The 15455-nt window shown below is 45.1% G+C and overlaps 4 non-coding genes and 1 pseudogene across 4 annotated transcripts; all 5 read left to right on the forward strand.

The window, feature by feature from the left end:
• The first annotated feature begins 5547 nt into the window (after positions 1-5547).
• On the forward strand, positions 5548-5738 carry LOC130328959 (U2 spliceosomal RNA). The gene has a single exon (XR_008872800.1). It is a non-coding gene; the product is annotated as a U2 spliceosomal RNA (small nuclear RNA).
• Positions 5739-7833: 2095 nt separating this feature from the next.
• Positions 7834-7970, forward strand: LOC130329041 (U2 spliceosomal RNA; annotated as a pseudogene).
• Positions 7971-9423: 1453 nt separating this feature from the next.
• On the forward strand, positions 9424-9608 carry LOC130329014 (U2 spliceosomal RNA). Its single transcript, XR_008872848.1, has one exon. It is a non-coding gene; the product is annotated as a U2 spliceosomal RNA (small nuclear RNA).
• A 2095-nt stretch (positions 9609-11703) lies between these two features.
• On the forward strand, positions 11704-11894 carry LOC130328971 (U2 spliceosomal RNA). Its single transcript, XR_008872811.1, has one exon. It is a non-coding gene; the product is annotated as a U2 spliceosomal RNA (small nuclear RNA).
• A 2075-nt stretch (positions 11895-13969) lies between these two features.
• Positions 13970-14160, forward strand: LOC130328983 (U2 spliceosomal RNA). Its single transcript, XR_008872822.1, has one exon. It is a non-coding gene; the product is annotated as a U2 spliceosomal RNA (small nuclear RNA).
• The last annotated feature ends 1295 nt before the right edge of the window (positions 14161-15455 follow it).

A 15455-nucleotide genomic window follows, 5' to 3' on the forward strand; every position in this document is an offset into this window, starting at 1 on the left:
TACTAATTGACAGATTGCTGGGGTCCATTGCGATCCTCTTGTATAATGTATAGATGCGCCGGCTGTTCTCCTATGGTCCCCTGCACTCACGTATATATACACATATTCATATTTCCCGCAGAGCTGTGATTGGCCAGATGGTTCCAGCCAATCACAGCTCTCTGTGAGAAATAGGAATATGTGTATATATACGGCCGTGCAGGGGACCATAGGAGAGCGGCCGCCGCATTCATACATTATACTGGAGGATCGCAGCGGGTGTCAGGAGTGATACCCGCAGTGATCTTCCCTTTACTACAAGTACTACCACTCCCAACATGGAGTACACTCTGCTCCATGCTGGGAGCTGTAGTACCTGTATTAATAGACAGATCGCAGCGGGTGTCAGAAGTTACACTGGCTGCCATATGTCTATTAATGCAGGTACTACAGCTCCCAGCATGGAGCAGAGTGTGCTCCATGTTGGGAGTATTAGTACCTGCAGTAAGGGACAGATCCCAGGGATGTCACTCCTCCTGACACCCGCTGCGATCCTCCTGTGTGAATGTCGGGATCAGCTGTTCTCAGGGCTACAGAGCCAGGAGAACAGCTGACCCTGAGCCGTAGGTATACATCGTATATCTACTGCCCAGCAAGAACTTACAGTGAGCTTGCAATGTGTATACAGTATACACATTGCTGGCTCACTTAACCCCTTGCTGAGCTGTGCGCTATGCGCAAGCCCAGCAAGGGAAGAGTTAACTTACACTGCTGGACAGTGTAGGTTAACCCTTTGGGCGGTATACACTATATACAGCTATCTATAGATAGCTGTATACAGTGTATACAGAAGACGAAGTCCAGCTTACTTCCCTCGAGTCCCGGGCCGGGTTCGTGTAGCTCCGCCCCCTAGTGGTGACGTCATTAGGGGCGGAGCTACAGAAGGGAACAAGGCTAGTTTATTTGAAGCTCTGTTCACATTGTACGTTTTGTATAATGTGAACAGACCCTTCTGGCAGTGTCTACCCAGACAGGGAGACTCCAGCTGTTGCTAAACTACAACTCCCAGCATGCCCAGACAGCATGCTGGGAGTTGTAGTTTTGCACCAATTGGTGGCTCCCTGTTTGGGTAGACATTGCATCATGGGTGCTCTCCCCAGCGGACAGCGCCAAAAATGTCATAACCAATTTTTTGTGTTTTTTTTTCTTCTCGTTTCAGATCCGTGTATGCAGAGGATTACTGCGGATTCGATGGATTACGGCGGATTATTTTTTTTCCCTTTAATAAAATGGTTAACGAGGGCTGTGGGGGAGTGTTTTTTTAAATAAAATAATTTTTCCAATGTGTTGTGTTTTTTTTTAATTTTTATTGAATTTTCAGGGTTAGTAGCGGAAGCTGTCTTATTGACGGAATCCATTACTAGGCCAGGGCTTAGTGCTAGCCCCAAAAACAGCTAGCGCTAACCCCCAATTATTACCCCGGTACCCACCGCCACAGGGGTGCCGGGAAGAGCCGGTACCAACAGGCCCGGAGCGTCAAAAATGGCGCTCCTGGACCTAGGCGGTAACAGGCTGGCGTTATTTAGGCTGGGGAGGGCCAGTAACAATGGTCCTCGCCCACCCTGGTAACGTCAGGCTGTTGCTGTTTGGTTGGTATTGTGCTGAGAATGAAAATACGGGGAACCCTATGCGTTTTTTTTTTTAATTTAAATAAGAAAATTAAAAAAAAAAAACGCATAGGGTTCCCCGTATTTTCATTCTCAGCCAGATACCAACCAAACAGCAACAGCCTGACGTTACCAGGGTGGGCGAGGACCATTGTTACTGGCCCTCCCCAGCCTAAATAACGCCAGCCTGTTACCGCCTAGGCCCAGGAGCGCCATTTTGACGCTCCGGGCCTGTTGGTACCGGCTCTTCCCGGCACCCCTGTGGCGGTGGGTACCGGGGTAATAATTGGGGGTTAGCGCTAGCTGTTTTTGGGGCTAGCACTAAGCCCTGGCCTAGTAATGGATTCCGTCAATAAGACAGCGTCCACTACTAACCTTGAAAATTCAATAAAATAAAAAAAACACAACACATTGGAAAAATTATTTTATTTAAAAAAACACTCCCCCACAGCCCTCGTTAACCATTTTATTAAAGGAAAAAATAAATAATCCGCCGTAATCCATCGAATCCGCAGTAATCCTCTGCATACACGGATCTGAAACGAGAAGAAAAAAACACAAAAAATTGGTTATGACATTTTTGGCGCTGTCCGCTGGGGAGAGCACCCATGATGCAATGTGTACCCAAACAGGGAGCCACCAATTGGTGCAAAACTATAACTCCCAGCATGCCCAGACAGCCTTTGGCTGTCTGGGCATGCTGGGAGATGTAGTTTAGCAACAGCTGGAGTCTCCCTGTCTGGGTAGACACTGCCAGAAGGGTCTGCTCACATTATACATAACGTACAATGTGAACAGAGCTTCAGATTAATTAGCCTTGTTCCCTTCTGTAGCTCCGCCCCCTAATGACGTCATTGGGGGGGCGGAGCTACACGAACCCCGCCCGGGACTCGAGGGAAGTAAGCTGGACTTCGTCTTCTGTATACACTGTATACAGCTATCTATAGATAGCTGTATATAGTGTATACCGCCCAAAGGGTTAACCTACACTGTCCAGCAGTGTAAGTTAACTCTTCCCTTGCTGGGCTTGCGCATAGCGCACAGCTCAGCAAGGGGTTAAGTGAGCCAGCAATGTGTATACTGTATACACATTGCAAGCTCACTGTAAGTTCTTGCTGGGCAGTAGATATACGATGTATACCTACGGCTCAGCGTCAGCTGTTCTCCTGGCTCTGTAGCCCTGAGAACAGCTGATCCCGACATTCACATAAGGACGATCGCAGCGGGTGTCAGGAGGAGTGACATCCCTGGGATCTGTCCCTTACTGCAGGTACTAATACTCCCAACATGGTGCACACTCTGCTCCATGCTGGGAGCTGTAGTACCTGCATTAATAGACATATGGCAGCGAGTGTAACTTCTGACACCCGCTGCGATCTGTCTATTAATACAGGTACTACAGTTCCCAGCATGGAGCAGAGTGTGCTCCATGTTGGGAGTATTAGTACTTGTAGTAAAGGGAAGATCACTGCGGGTATCACTCCTGACACCCGCTGCGATCCTCCAGTATAATGTATGAATGCGGCAGCCGCTCTCCTATGGTCCCCTGCACGGCCGTATATATACACATATTCCTATTTCTCAAAGAGAGCTGTGATTGGCTGGAACCATCTGGCCAATCACAGCTCTGCGGGAAATATGAATATGTGTATATATACGTGAGTGCAGGGGACCATAGAAGAGCAGCCGGCGCATCTATACATTATACAAGAGGATCGCAATGGACCCTTGCAATCTGTCAATTAGTACAGGTAACTACTACTCCCATCATGGAAGAGTGTGTTCCATGCTGGGAGTAGTAGTACTACCTAAAAAATGTTTTAAAAAAAAGTGAAAAACACGCACACACTACATTTTCTGTATCTACAATTTCTATATTGTCGGCTACATTTTTAGTGCTTTACCCGCTCACATAAATTGATCCCTGTTTAAAAATGAATAAACATTTCATAATAAAAATGATACATTTCATTAGATACAATTTTTTCCATCACCACTGTATCTTTTTTATTATGATTTTTTTATGATACCCTACGAAATTTTTATAAAAAAGGTATCTCCATAATTTTTTAGGATCGCTAAAGTCCAAAAAAAGAATAAAAAGATTTACCGAATGTATCCGAATACCGAATGTATCCGAAAAATCAAACTATCTATATCCTTTTTATTATATTTGTTATCAGAATGAATTCTTCACGTTCGTTTACAGATAACGAATGCATTCGTTATTTACAGCAATAACGAATGTATTCGTTACTTTGCTATTCGTATTATCGTGGCTATTCGGGAATGTTCAAAATATGTTTTCGTGCATTCGGATCGGTCCGAATGCACGAAAACGGTAAAATTCGTTAATTTAGACATTCGTGCCGAACCGAATTGCACATGTCTACTAATGGATTGGTCATCAGCTGGCTGTCTATGTCCCGCATCAATATAGACCAAAGTACAGAGGGTTAGGCTATGTTATTGTGCACCTACCTGATGCATCAGAAGGTGCGAGGCCCTTGCTAAATTCTGTGCACAGACTTTGAGATCTATGCTTTAGACTGTATCTAAACCTGCTCCAACATGGACTGACATTCTGGCCTACTTTCAGCCGATGCGACTTGTCTGTCGCTGAACAGTCGCTTTTTATGTATTCAGCACCTATGTATAATGTTGTAAAAATGCTCTAGAAGCTAAAGTCGCAGAAATGTCACACATATTTGGCCTGCAACTTTCTGTGCGACAAATTCAGACAGGAAAAATCAGTATAAATCCTTAGAAAATTATCCCCCAGTGTCTCCATCTGCTGGCGGTATTGAATAAGCATTGCTGCACTGATGGGGTATGCATTAGACGAAAAAAAAGAAGAAAAAGAAGAATAATACGCCCAGAAAAGAGGCGAAAAGGAGAAAAACGTAAAAAAACGTGAAAAAAAAGTAAGAGGAAGAGAAGGGAAAAAAAGGTGGAAATGGGTTTAAAAGTGATTTCGGCGGAGAAATATATATATATATATATATATATATATATATATATATATATACGCGCACACACACACATATATATAAACGTATTCTCCGTTGAGATATTGCAGCCGCTGCTGTGTCCAGGCCCAGGAGCCTTAGCACTGTGCTGTGATGTCACTCAATACCACTGACATCACTAGGTGTAAACAACATCTCTCCTTTGCTGTGTATGTGACTATGGAGCTGTTTGGTGATGTCGTCTATTATGGCCTTCATAGAAGCAACAGGAGATTGTTGCATCCATCTAGAACCCTCAGAACTACAGTGCTATGATGTCACTCACTTCCACAGGCCTTGCAGAGTGTAAACAACAACAACCCAGCTTTGTTGTGTATGTAACCATAGGGATTTGTGATGTCACCTAGAACCTTCACAGCAGCGACAGCTTTATGAGGAGCATCAGCACTGCTCTGCCTGAGCAGAACCATCACCGCCATAGGTTGTCAAATAACCCGGATTTAACCCACACAGGTAAGTCCAATGGGGTGCAGGCATGTCCTCTATGCTTACAGCTTCCCGTGGGTGTTGGTTTGATACCGTTTGGGGACAGCCAAGGAGGCATCTGCAGGCAACAAAGGTAGGTGTGTGCTTGTGTGTGTGTTTCCTATGCAGATCCTAAGCCCAGTGTCACATGCAAGTAGGAGGAGTAAGAAGGGTTCCTGGCAAATCCGGGTTATGGATTGCATTTAAAAAGGCCCCGTGGGAGTGCAATGGGCCCCTGTCTTGCTGCTTAGCAATAATGGTATGGGTTTAGGTTCTGCTGTGTGTACTGGTGGTTGACTGCCCCCCAGCCCAGAGTGTGCATGGAAAATTGTCTGGCAGCCTCCCTGACAGCAAGCAGTGATAGTGCCCATGAAGGGGACCTTGTTGGGCCCGCCCCTTTCACGGTTATCGCTTCTCGGCCTTTTGGCTAAGATCAAGTGTAGTATCTGTTCTTATCAGTTTAATATCTGATACGTCCCCTATCTGGGGACCATATATTAAATGGATTTTTGAGAACGGGGGCCGATTTCGAAGCTTGCTTCCGTCGCCCTATGCATTGACCCGATATGGCAGTATCTTCGGGTACAGTGCACCACCCCCTTACAGGGTTAAAAAGAAAGATTCCTACTTTCATTGCTACCTGCTTGCTGGCTAGCCAGCTAGCCAGCCCTGTGGGCCTTGCTGCTGCAGCCAAAAAACAAAAGGTGGTGCTGCTGCTGCTGCTTCTGCTGCTTCTGCTTGTGTCTGGCCGCTGTTGGAGCGTCCAGGCACAGGACTTCTGCTGCTGCTGACTAAATGGCCTCCTTAATTGGATCATTTGAGTAGCCAGCACACCTGTGCAGGTAGGGCATGACATGATAGGCAGCTGCCTTGATAGCGGGTGGGTGCTGAATGTTCCTAATTGACAAAATAAGATTAATGCTTATGAAGAAATATAAAATCTCATCCCTTCCCCAATATCGCGCCACACCCCTACCCCTTAATTCCCTGGTTGAACTTGATGGACATATGTCTTTTTTCGACCGTACTAACTATGTAACTATGTAACATAACATGGGGGGGGGGGGGGGGGGTCTCCTGGCTGTTCACACAGGTGTGTCATTGCTGTACATTGACCATGCATTGCTTCTGTGGTATTGCAAAGGCAAAGACAAATGCTTCCAGCCATCCATTGCACTAATGGATTGGTCATCAGCTGGCTGTCTATGTCCCGCATCAATATAGACCAAAGTACAGAGGGTTAGGCTATGCTATTGTGCACCTACCTGATGCATCAGAAGGTGCGAGGCCCTTGCTAAATTCTGTGCACAGACTTTGAGATCTATACTTTAGACTGTATCTAAACCTGCTCCAACATGGACTGACATTCTGGCCTACTTTCAGCCGATGCGACTTGTCTGTCGCTGAACAGTCGCTTTTTATGTATTCAGCACCTATGTATAATGTTGTAAAAATGCTCTAGAAGCTAAAGTCGCAGAAATGTCACACATATTTGGCCTGCAACTTTCTGTGCGACAAATTCAGACAGGAAAAATCAGTATAAATCCTTAGAAAATTATCCCCCAGTGTCTCCATCTGCTGGCGGTATTGAATAAGCATTGCTGCACTGATGGGGTATGCATTAGACGAAAAAAAAGAAGAAAAAGAAGAATAATACGCCCAGAAAAGAGGCGAAAAGGAGAAAAACGTAAAAAAACGTGAAAAAAAAGTAAGAGGAAGAGAAGGGAAAAAAAGGTGGAAATGGGTTTAAAAGTGATTTCGGCGGAGAATATATATATATATATATATATATATATATATATATATATATATATATACGCGCACACACACACATATATATAAACGTATTCTCCGTTGAGATATTGCAGCCGCTGCTGTGTCCAGGCCCAGGAGCCTTAGCACTGTGCTGTGATGTCACTCAATACCACTGACATCACTAGGTGTAAACAACATCTCTCCTTTGCTGTGTATGTGACTATGGAGCTGTTTGGTGATGTCGTCTATTATGGCCTTCATAGAAGCAACAGGAGATTGTTGCATCCATCTAGAACCCTCAGAACTACAGTGCTATGATGTCACTCACTTCCACAGGCCTTGCAGAGTGTAAACAACAACAACCCAGCTTTGTTGTGTATGTAACCATAGGGATTTGTGATGTCACCTAGAACCTTCACAGCAGCGACAGCTTTATGAGGAGCATCAGCACTGCTCTGCCTGAGCAGAACCATCACCGCCATAGGTTGTCAAATAACCCGGATTTAACCCACACAGGTAAGTCCAATGGGGTGCAGGCATGTCCTCTATGCTTACAGCTTCCCGTGGGTGTTGGTTTGATACCGTTTGGGGGGGACAGCCAAGGAGGCATCTGCAGGCAACAAAGGTAGGTGTGTGCTTGTGTGTGTGTTTCCTATGCAGATCCTAAGCCCAGTGTCACATGCAAGTAGGAGGAGTAAGAAGGGTTCCTGGCAAATCCGGGTTATGGATTGCATTTAAAAAGGCCCCGTGGGAGTGCAATGGGCCCCTGTCTTGCTGCTTAGCAATAATGGTATGGGTTTAGGTTCTGCTGTGTGTACTGGTGGTTGACTGCCCCCCAGCCCAGAGTGTGCATGGAAAATTGTCTGGCAGCCTCCCTGACAGCAAGCAGTGATAGTGCCCATGAAGGGGACCTTGTTGGGCCCGCCCCTTTCACGGTTATCGCTTCTCGGCCTTTTGGCTAAGATCAAGTGTAGTATCTGCTCACTTGGTCTGGTCAGAGGGTGTCTGGGGTACCCGGCTCCTTGGCCTGGGGGGATCGTCCTTCTTAACGGAGGGACTTCACCCCCCTGCTGCTATTAGGGAGCCGGCTTAGTCCCCAGACAACGGGGGGCGATCACCCTTCACTGCCCACTCTTTGTTGGGGGAGTGTTTTTCTGTCCCTGCCTGGACACGCCTATTGAAGATGGAAGAGATCATGGACACCTCTCAATCTGTTGGAGAGGAGGTTCCTTTTTTTGGGAAGATCAAGAATGGGGTCCGGATCCTGCTGAAAGACCTTGAGAAGAAAAGAAGAGGACTTTCCTTTGTAATGGAGGAAATTCTTTTTGGAGTTTTGGAAATTGCAAAGACACAAATCCTTTCCATGTTGGAATTTCCAAAGAAGGGGTGCTTTGATGTTATTTTGGTTTCCGAAGAGGATTATGATTTATTTTGGAAGAAATTTGAGACAATCAAGTCTGATCCAGTGTGGGAGGGCGTGGAAGTCATTCCCCACTTTCCCAGGAGAGAAAGAATTTTAACGGTGAGGATGTATAGTCCTTACGTCCCTGAGGAGGATATTATAATTCTTTTGACCCAATTTTGTGAGGAAATTGCGCCACTTGGGAAAATTTATAATCAGTATTGAGTCTGGACAACAAAGTGGAGATTTAAAGTAAAGTTCAAGGAAGACGCAGATGGAAGAGTTCTTTATCCCCCTGCCCGTTTTAAAATAGGGGTTATCAATGGAGATATGTTTTTTGCAGGTATGCAGAATTTCTGTAGAAAATGCAAGAAATATGGCCATTTAAAGGAAGAGTGCACCTCAATGTGGTGCCAAAAATGCCAAAAAGAAGGTCATGAAATCGAATCCTGTAGCCAAAAAAGTAAATGTAATTTATGTAACAAAATTGGTCACATGTATGTGAACTGTCCAAAGAGGAAGAAGAAAAGAGAAGAAGAAGTTTCTGAACAAGAGCCAGAAATTAAAAGATCTGTGAGAAAAGATAAGGAAGTGGTAACCCAAGAGCCAAAAATTGTTGGAAAAGAGATGATAGTAGAAGAAAAGAACATTGGAGAGCATAAGAGTAAAAAGAAAAATGAAGAGCCGGTGAGAGATTTAAGAGGATATTCAGGGTCTTTCCAAACTATTTTGGAGAGAGCTCCAGATGAGGAAAGAGAATTGTTCTTACAGGACCTGGATGATCTATTATCCACCTTTAAAGCCCAGTTGCCTGCAGTAAGAAACAAAGTTTATGATTCTTTTCGCCCTGACGTGGATCGATTTATGGTAACTTATAAAATACCGGCCTGGTTGGCCATCCCAGTAAAAAGGGAAATGGAAAAAGGAAGCTTAACCTATGGTTTAATTGATTACTTGGCAGTTTACGCCCGGAGAAAGGGAATGAATTTGTTATAATTTTGGAATGTTTATTATTTTTATTGTTGTTATAATATTTTATTTCAATTTGTCTTTTTTTAGGAATAAATAAAAGTGTTACCTGATGATGAACAAAACAATCGAGTCCATATAAGATCTTGGAGCTCTGATTGAGTTCTGAGGGCTAACTTAAAAAAAAAATCTGTTCTTATCAGTTTAATATCTGATACGTCCCCTATCTGGGGACCATATATTAAATGGATTTTTGAGAACGGGGGCCGATTTCGAAGCTTGCTTCCGTCGCCCTATGCATTGACCCGATATGGCAGTATCTTCGGGTACAGTGCACCACCCCCTTACAGGGTTAAAAAGAAAGATTCCTACTTTCATTGCTACCTGCTTGCTGGCTAGCCAGCTAGCCAGCCCTGTGGGCCTTGCTGCTGCTGCAGCCAAAAAACAAAAGGTGGTGCTGCTGCTGCTTCTGCTGCTTCTGCTTCTGCTTGTGTCTGGCCCCTGTTGGAGCGTCCAGGCACAGGACTTCTGCTGCTGCTGACTAAATGGCCTCCTTAATTGGATCATTTGAGTAGCCAGCACACCTGTGCAGGTAGGGCATGACATGATAGGCAGCTGCCTTGATAGCGGGTGGGTGCTGAATGTTCCTAATTGACAAAATAAGATTAATGCTTATGAAGAAATATAAAATCTCATCCCTTCCCCAATATCGCGCCACACCCCTACCCCTTAATTCCCTGGTTGAACGTGATGGACATATGTCTTTTTTCGACCGTACTAACTATGTAACTATGTAACATAACATGGGGGGGGGGTCTCCTGGCTGTTCACACAGGTGTGTCATTGCTGTACATTGACCATGCATTGCTTCTGTGGTATTGCAAAGGCAAAGACAAATGCTTCCAGCCATCCATTGCACTAATGGATTGGTCATCAGCTGGCTGTCTATGTCCCGCATCAATATAGACCAAAGTACAGAGGGTTAGGCTATGCTATTGTGCACCTACCTGATGCATCAGAAGGTGCGAGGCCCTTGCTAAATTCTGTGCACAGACTTTGAGATCTATGCTTTAGACTGTATCTAAACCTGCTCCAACATGGACTGACATTCTGGCCTACTTTCAGCCGATGCGACTTGTCTGTCGCTGAACAGTCGCTTTTTATGTATTCAGCACCTATGTATAATGTTGTAAAAATGCTCTAGAAGCTAAAGTCGCAGAAATGTCACACATATTTGGCCTGCAACTTTCTGTGCGACAAATTCAGACAGGAAAAATCAGTATAAATCCTTAGAAAATTATCCCCCAGTGTCTCCATCTGCTGGCGGTATTGAATAAGCATTGCTGCACTGATGGGGTATGCATTAGACGAAAAAAAAGAAGAAAAAGAAGAATAATACGCCCAGAAAAGAGGCGAAAAGGAGAAAAACGTAAAAAAACGTGAAAAAAAAGTAAGAGGAAGAGAAGGGAAAAAAAGGTGGAAATGGGTTTAAAAGTGATTTCGGCGGAGAAATATATATATATATATATATATATATATATATATATATATATATATATATATATGCGCACACACACACATAGATATAAACGTATTCTCCGTTGAGATATTGCAGCCGCTGCTGTGTCCAGGCCCAGGAGCCTTAGCACTGTGCTGTGATGTCACTCAATACCACTGACATCACTAGGTGTAAACAACATCTCTCCTTTGCTGTGTATGTGACTATGGAGCTGTTTGGTGATGTCGTCTATTACGGCCTTCATAGAAGCAACAGGAGATTGTTGCATCCATCTTGAACCCTCAGAACTACAGTGCTATGATGTCACTCACTTCCACAGGCCTTGCAGAGTGTAAACAACAACAACCCAGCTTTGTTGTGTATGTAACCAAAGGGATTTGTGATGTCACCTAGAACCTTCACAGCAGCGACAGCTTTATGAGGAGCATCAGCACTGCTCTGCCTGAGCAGAACCATCACCGCCATAGGTTGTCAAATAACCCGGATTTAACCCACACAGGTAAGTCCAATGGGGTGCAGGCATGTCCTCTATGCTTACAGCTTCCCGTGGGTGTTGGTTTGATACCGTTTGGGGACAGCCAAGGAGGCATCTGCAGGCAACAAAGGTAGGTGTGTGCTTGTGTGTGTGTTTCCTATGCAGATCCTAAGCCCAGTGTCACATGCAAGTAGGAGGAGTAAGAAGGGTTCCTGGCAAATCCGGGTTATGGATTGCATTTAAAAAGGCCCCGTGGGAGTGCAATGGGCCCCTGTCTTGCTGCTTAGCAATAATGGTATGGGTTTAGGTTCTGCTGTGTGTACTGGTGGTTGACTGCCCCCCAGCCCAGAGTGTGCATGGAAAATTGTCTGGCAGCCTCCCTGACAGCAAGCAGTGATAGTGCCCATGAAGGGGACCTTGTTGGGCCCGCCCCTTTCACGGTTATCGCTTCTCGGCCTTTTGGCTAAGATCAAGTGTAGTATCTGTTCTTATCAGTTTAATATCTGATACGTCCCCTATCTGGGGACCATATATTAAATGGATTTTTGAGAACGGGGGCCGATTTCGAAGCTTGCTTCCGTCGCCCTATGCATTGACCCGATATGGCAGTATCTTCGGGTACAGTGCACCACCCCCTTACAGGGTTAAAAAGAAAGATTCCTACTTTCATTGCTACCTGCTTGCTGGCTAGCCAGCTAGCCAGCCCTGTGGGCCTTGCTGCTGCTGCAGCCAAAAAACAAAAGGTGGTGCTGCTGCTGCTTCTGCTGCTTCTGCTTCTGCTTGTGTCTGGCCCCTGTTGGAGCGTCCAGGCACAGGACTTCTGCTGCTGCTGACTAAATGGCCTCCTTAATTGGATCATTTGAGTAGCCAGCACACCTGTGCAGGTAGGGCATGACATGATAGGCAGCTGCCTTGATAGCGGGTGGGTGCTGAATGTTCCTAATTGACAAAATAAGATTAATGCTTATGAAGAAATATAAAATCTCATCCCTTCCCCAATATCGCGCCACACCCCTACCCCTTAATTCCCTGGTTGAACGTGATGGACATATGTCTTTTTTCGACCGTACTAACTATGTAACTATGTAACATAACATGGGGGGGGGGTCTCCTGGCTGTTCACACAGGTGTGTCATTGCTGTACATTGACCATGCATTGCTTCTGTGGTATTGCAAAGGCAAAGACAAATGCTTCCAGCCATCCATTGCACTAATGGATTGGTCATCAGCTGGCTGTCTATGTCCCGCATCAATATAGACCAAAGTACAGAGGGTTAGGCTATGCTATTGTGCACCTACCTGATGCATCAGAAGGTGCGAGGCCCTTGCTAAATTCTGTGCACAGACTTTGAGATCTATGCTTTAGACTGTATCTAAACCTGCTCCAACATGGACTGACATTCTGGCCTACTTTCAGCCGATGCGACTTGTCTGTCGCTGAACAGTCGCTTTTTATGTATTCAGCACCTATGTATAATGTTGTAAAAATGCTCTAGAAGCTAAAGTCGCAGAAATGTCACACATATTTGGCCTGCAACTTTCTGTGCGACAAATTCAGACAGGAAAAATCAGTATAAATCCTTAGAAAATTATCCCCCAGTGTCTCCATCTGCTGGCGGTATTGAATAAGCATTGCTGCACTGATGGGGTATGCATTAGACGAAAAAAAAGAAGAAAAAGAAGAATAATACGCCCAGAAAAGAGGCGAAAAGGAGAAAAACGTAAAAAAACGTGAAAAAAAAGTAAGAGGAAGAGAAGGGAAAAAAAGGTGGAAATGGGTTTAAAAGTGATTTCGGCGGAGAAATATATATATATATATATATATATATATATATATGCGCACACACACACATAGATATAAACGTATTCTCCGTTGAGATATTGCAGCCGCTGCTGTGTCCAGGCCCAGGAGCCTTAGCACTGTGCTGTGATGTCACTCAATACCACTGACATCACTAGGTGTAAACAACATCTCTCCTTTGCTGTGTATGTGACTATGGAGCTGTTTGGTGATGTCGTCTATTACGGCCTTCATAGAAGCAACAGGAGATTGTTGCATCCATCTTGAACCCTCAGAACTACAGTGCTATGATGTCACTCACTTCCACAGGCCTTGCAGAGTGTAAACAACAACAACCCAGCTTTGTTGTGTATGTAACCAAAGGGATTTGTGATGTCACCTAGAACCTTCACAGCAGCGACAGCTTTATGAGGAGCATCAGCACTGCTCTGCCTGAGCAGAACCATCACCGCCATAGGTTGTCAAATAACCCGGATTTAACCCACACAGGTAAGTCCAATGGGGTGCAGGCATGTCCTCTATGCTTACAGCTTCCCGTGGGTGTTGGTTTGATACCGTTTGGGGACAGCCAAGGAGGCATCTGCAGGCAACAAAGGTAGGTGTGTGCTTGTGTGTGTGTTTCCTATGCAGATCCTAAGCCCAGTGTCACATGCAAGTAGGAGGAGTAAGAAGGGTTCCTGGCAAATCCGGGTTATGGATTGCATTTAAAAAGGCCCCGTGGGAGTGCAATGGGCCCCTGTCTTGCTGCTTAGCAATAATGGTATGGGTTTAGGTTCTGCTGTGTGTACTGGTGGTTGACTGCCCCCCAGCCCAGAGTGTGCATGGAAAATTGTCTGGCAGCCTCCCTGACAGCAAGCAGTGATAGTGCCCATGAAGGGGACCTTGTTGGGCCCGCCCCTTTCACGGTTATCGCTTCTCGGCCTTTTGGCTAAGATCAAGTGTAGTATCTGTTCTTATCAGTTTAATATCTGATACGTCCCCTATCTGGGGACCATATATTAAATGGATTTTTGAGAACGGGGGCCGATTTCGAAGCTTGCTTCCGTCGCCCTATGCATTGACCCGATATGGCAGTATCTTCGGGTACAGTGCACCACCCCCTTACAGGGTTAAAAAGAAAGATTCCTACTTTCATTGCTACCTGCTTGCTGGCTAGCCAGCTAGCCAGCCCTGTGGGCCTTGCTGCTGCTGCAGCCAAAAAACAAAAGGTGGTGGTGCTGCTGCTGCTTCTGCTGCTTCTGCTTCTGCTTGTGTCTGGCCCCTGTTGGAGCGTCCAGGCACAGGACTTCTGCTGCTGCTGACTAAATGGCCTCCTTAATTGGATCATTTGAGTAGCCAGCACACCTGTGCAGGTAGGGCATGACATGATAGGCAGCTGCCTTGATAGCGGGTGGGTGCTGAATGTTCCTAATTGACAAAATAAGATTAATGCTTATGAAGAAATATAAAATCTCATCCCTTCCCCAATATCGCGCCACACCCCTACCCCTTAATTCCCTGGTTGAACGTGATGGACATATGTCTTTTTTCGACCGTACTAACTATGTAACTATGTAACATAACATGGGGGGGGGGTCTCCTGGCTGTTCACACAGGTGTGTCATTGCTGTACATTGACCATGCATTGCTTCTGTGGTATTGCAAAGGCAAAGACAAATGCTTCCAGCCATCCATTGCACTAATGGATTGGTCATCAGCTGGCTGTCTATGTCCCGCATCAATATAGACCAAAGTACAGAGGGTTAGGCTATGCTATTGTGCACCTACCTGATGCATCAGAAGGTGCGAGGCCCTTGCTAAATTCTGTGCACAGACTTTGAGATCTATGCTTTAGACTGTATCTAAACCTTCTCCAACATGGACTGACATTCTGGCCTACTTTCAGCCGATGCGACTTGTCTGTCGCTGAACAGTCGCTTTTTATGTATTCAGCACCTATGTATAATGTTGTAAAAATGCTCTAGAAGCTAAAGTCGCAGAAATGTCACACATATTTGGCCTGCAACTTTCTGTGCGACAAATTCAGACAGGAAAAATCAGTATAAATCCTTAGAAAATTATCCCCCAGTGTCTCCATCTGCTGGCGGTATTGAATAAGCATTGCTGCACTGATGGGGTATGCATTAGACGAAAAAAAAGAAGAAAAAGAAGAATAATACGCCCAGAAAAGAGGCGAAAAGGAGAAAAACGTAAAAAAACGTGAAAAAAAAGTAAGAGGAAGAGAAGGGAAAAAAAGGTGGAAATGGGTTTAAAAGTGATTTCGGCGGAGAAATATATATATATATATATATATATATATATATATATATATGCGCACACACACACATAGATATAAACGTATTCTCCGTGGAGATATTGCAGCCGCTGCTGTGTCCAGGCCCAGGAGCCTTAGCA

This window comes from Hyla sarda, unplaced genomic scaffold (assembly GCF_029499605.1).
Source record: "Hyla sarda isolate aHylSar1 unplaced genomic scaffold, aHylSar1.hap1 scaffold_315, whole genome shotgun sequence".
In the NCBI taxonomy this organism is placed as follows: Eukaryota; Metazoa; Chordata; class Amphibia; order Anura; family Hylidae; genus Hyla; species Hyla sarda.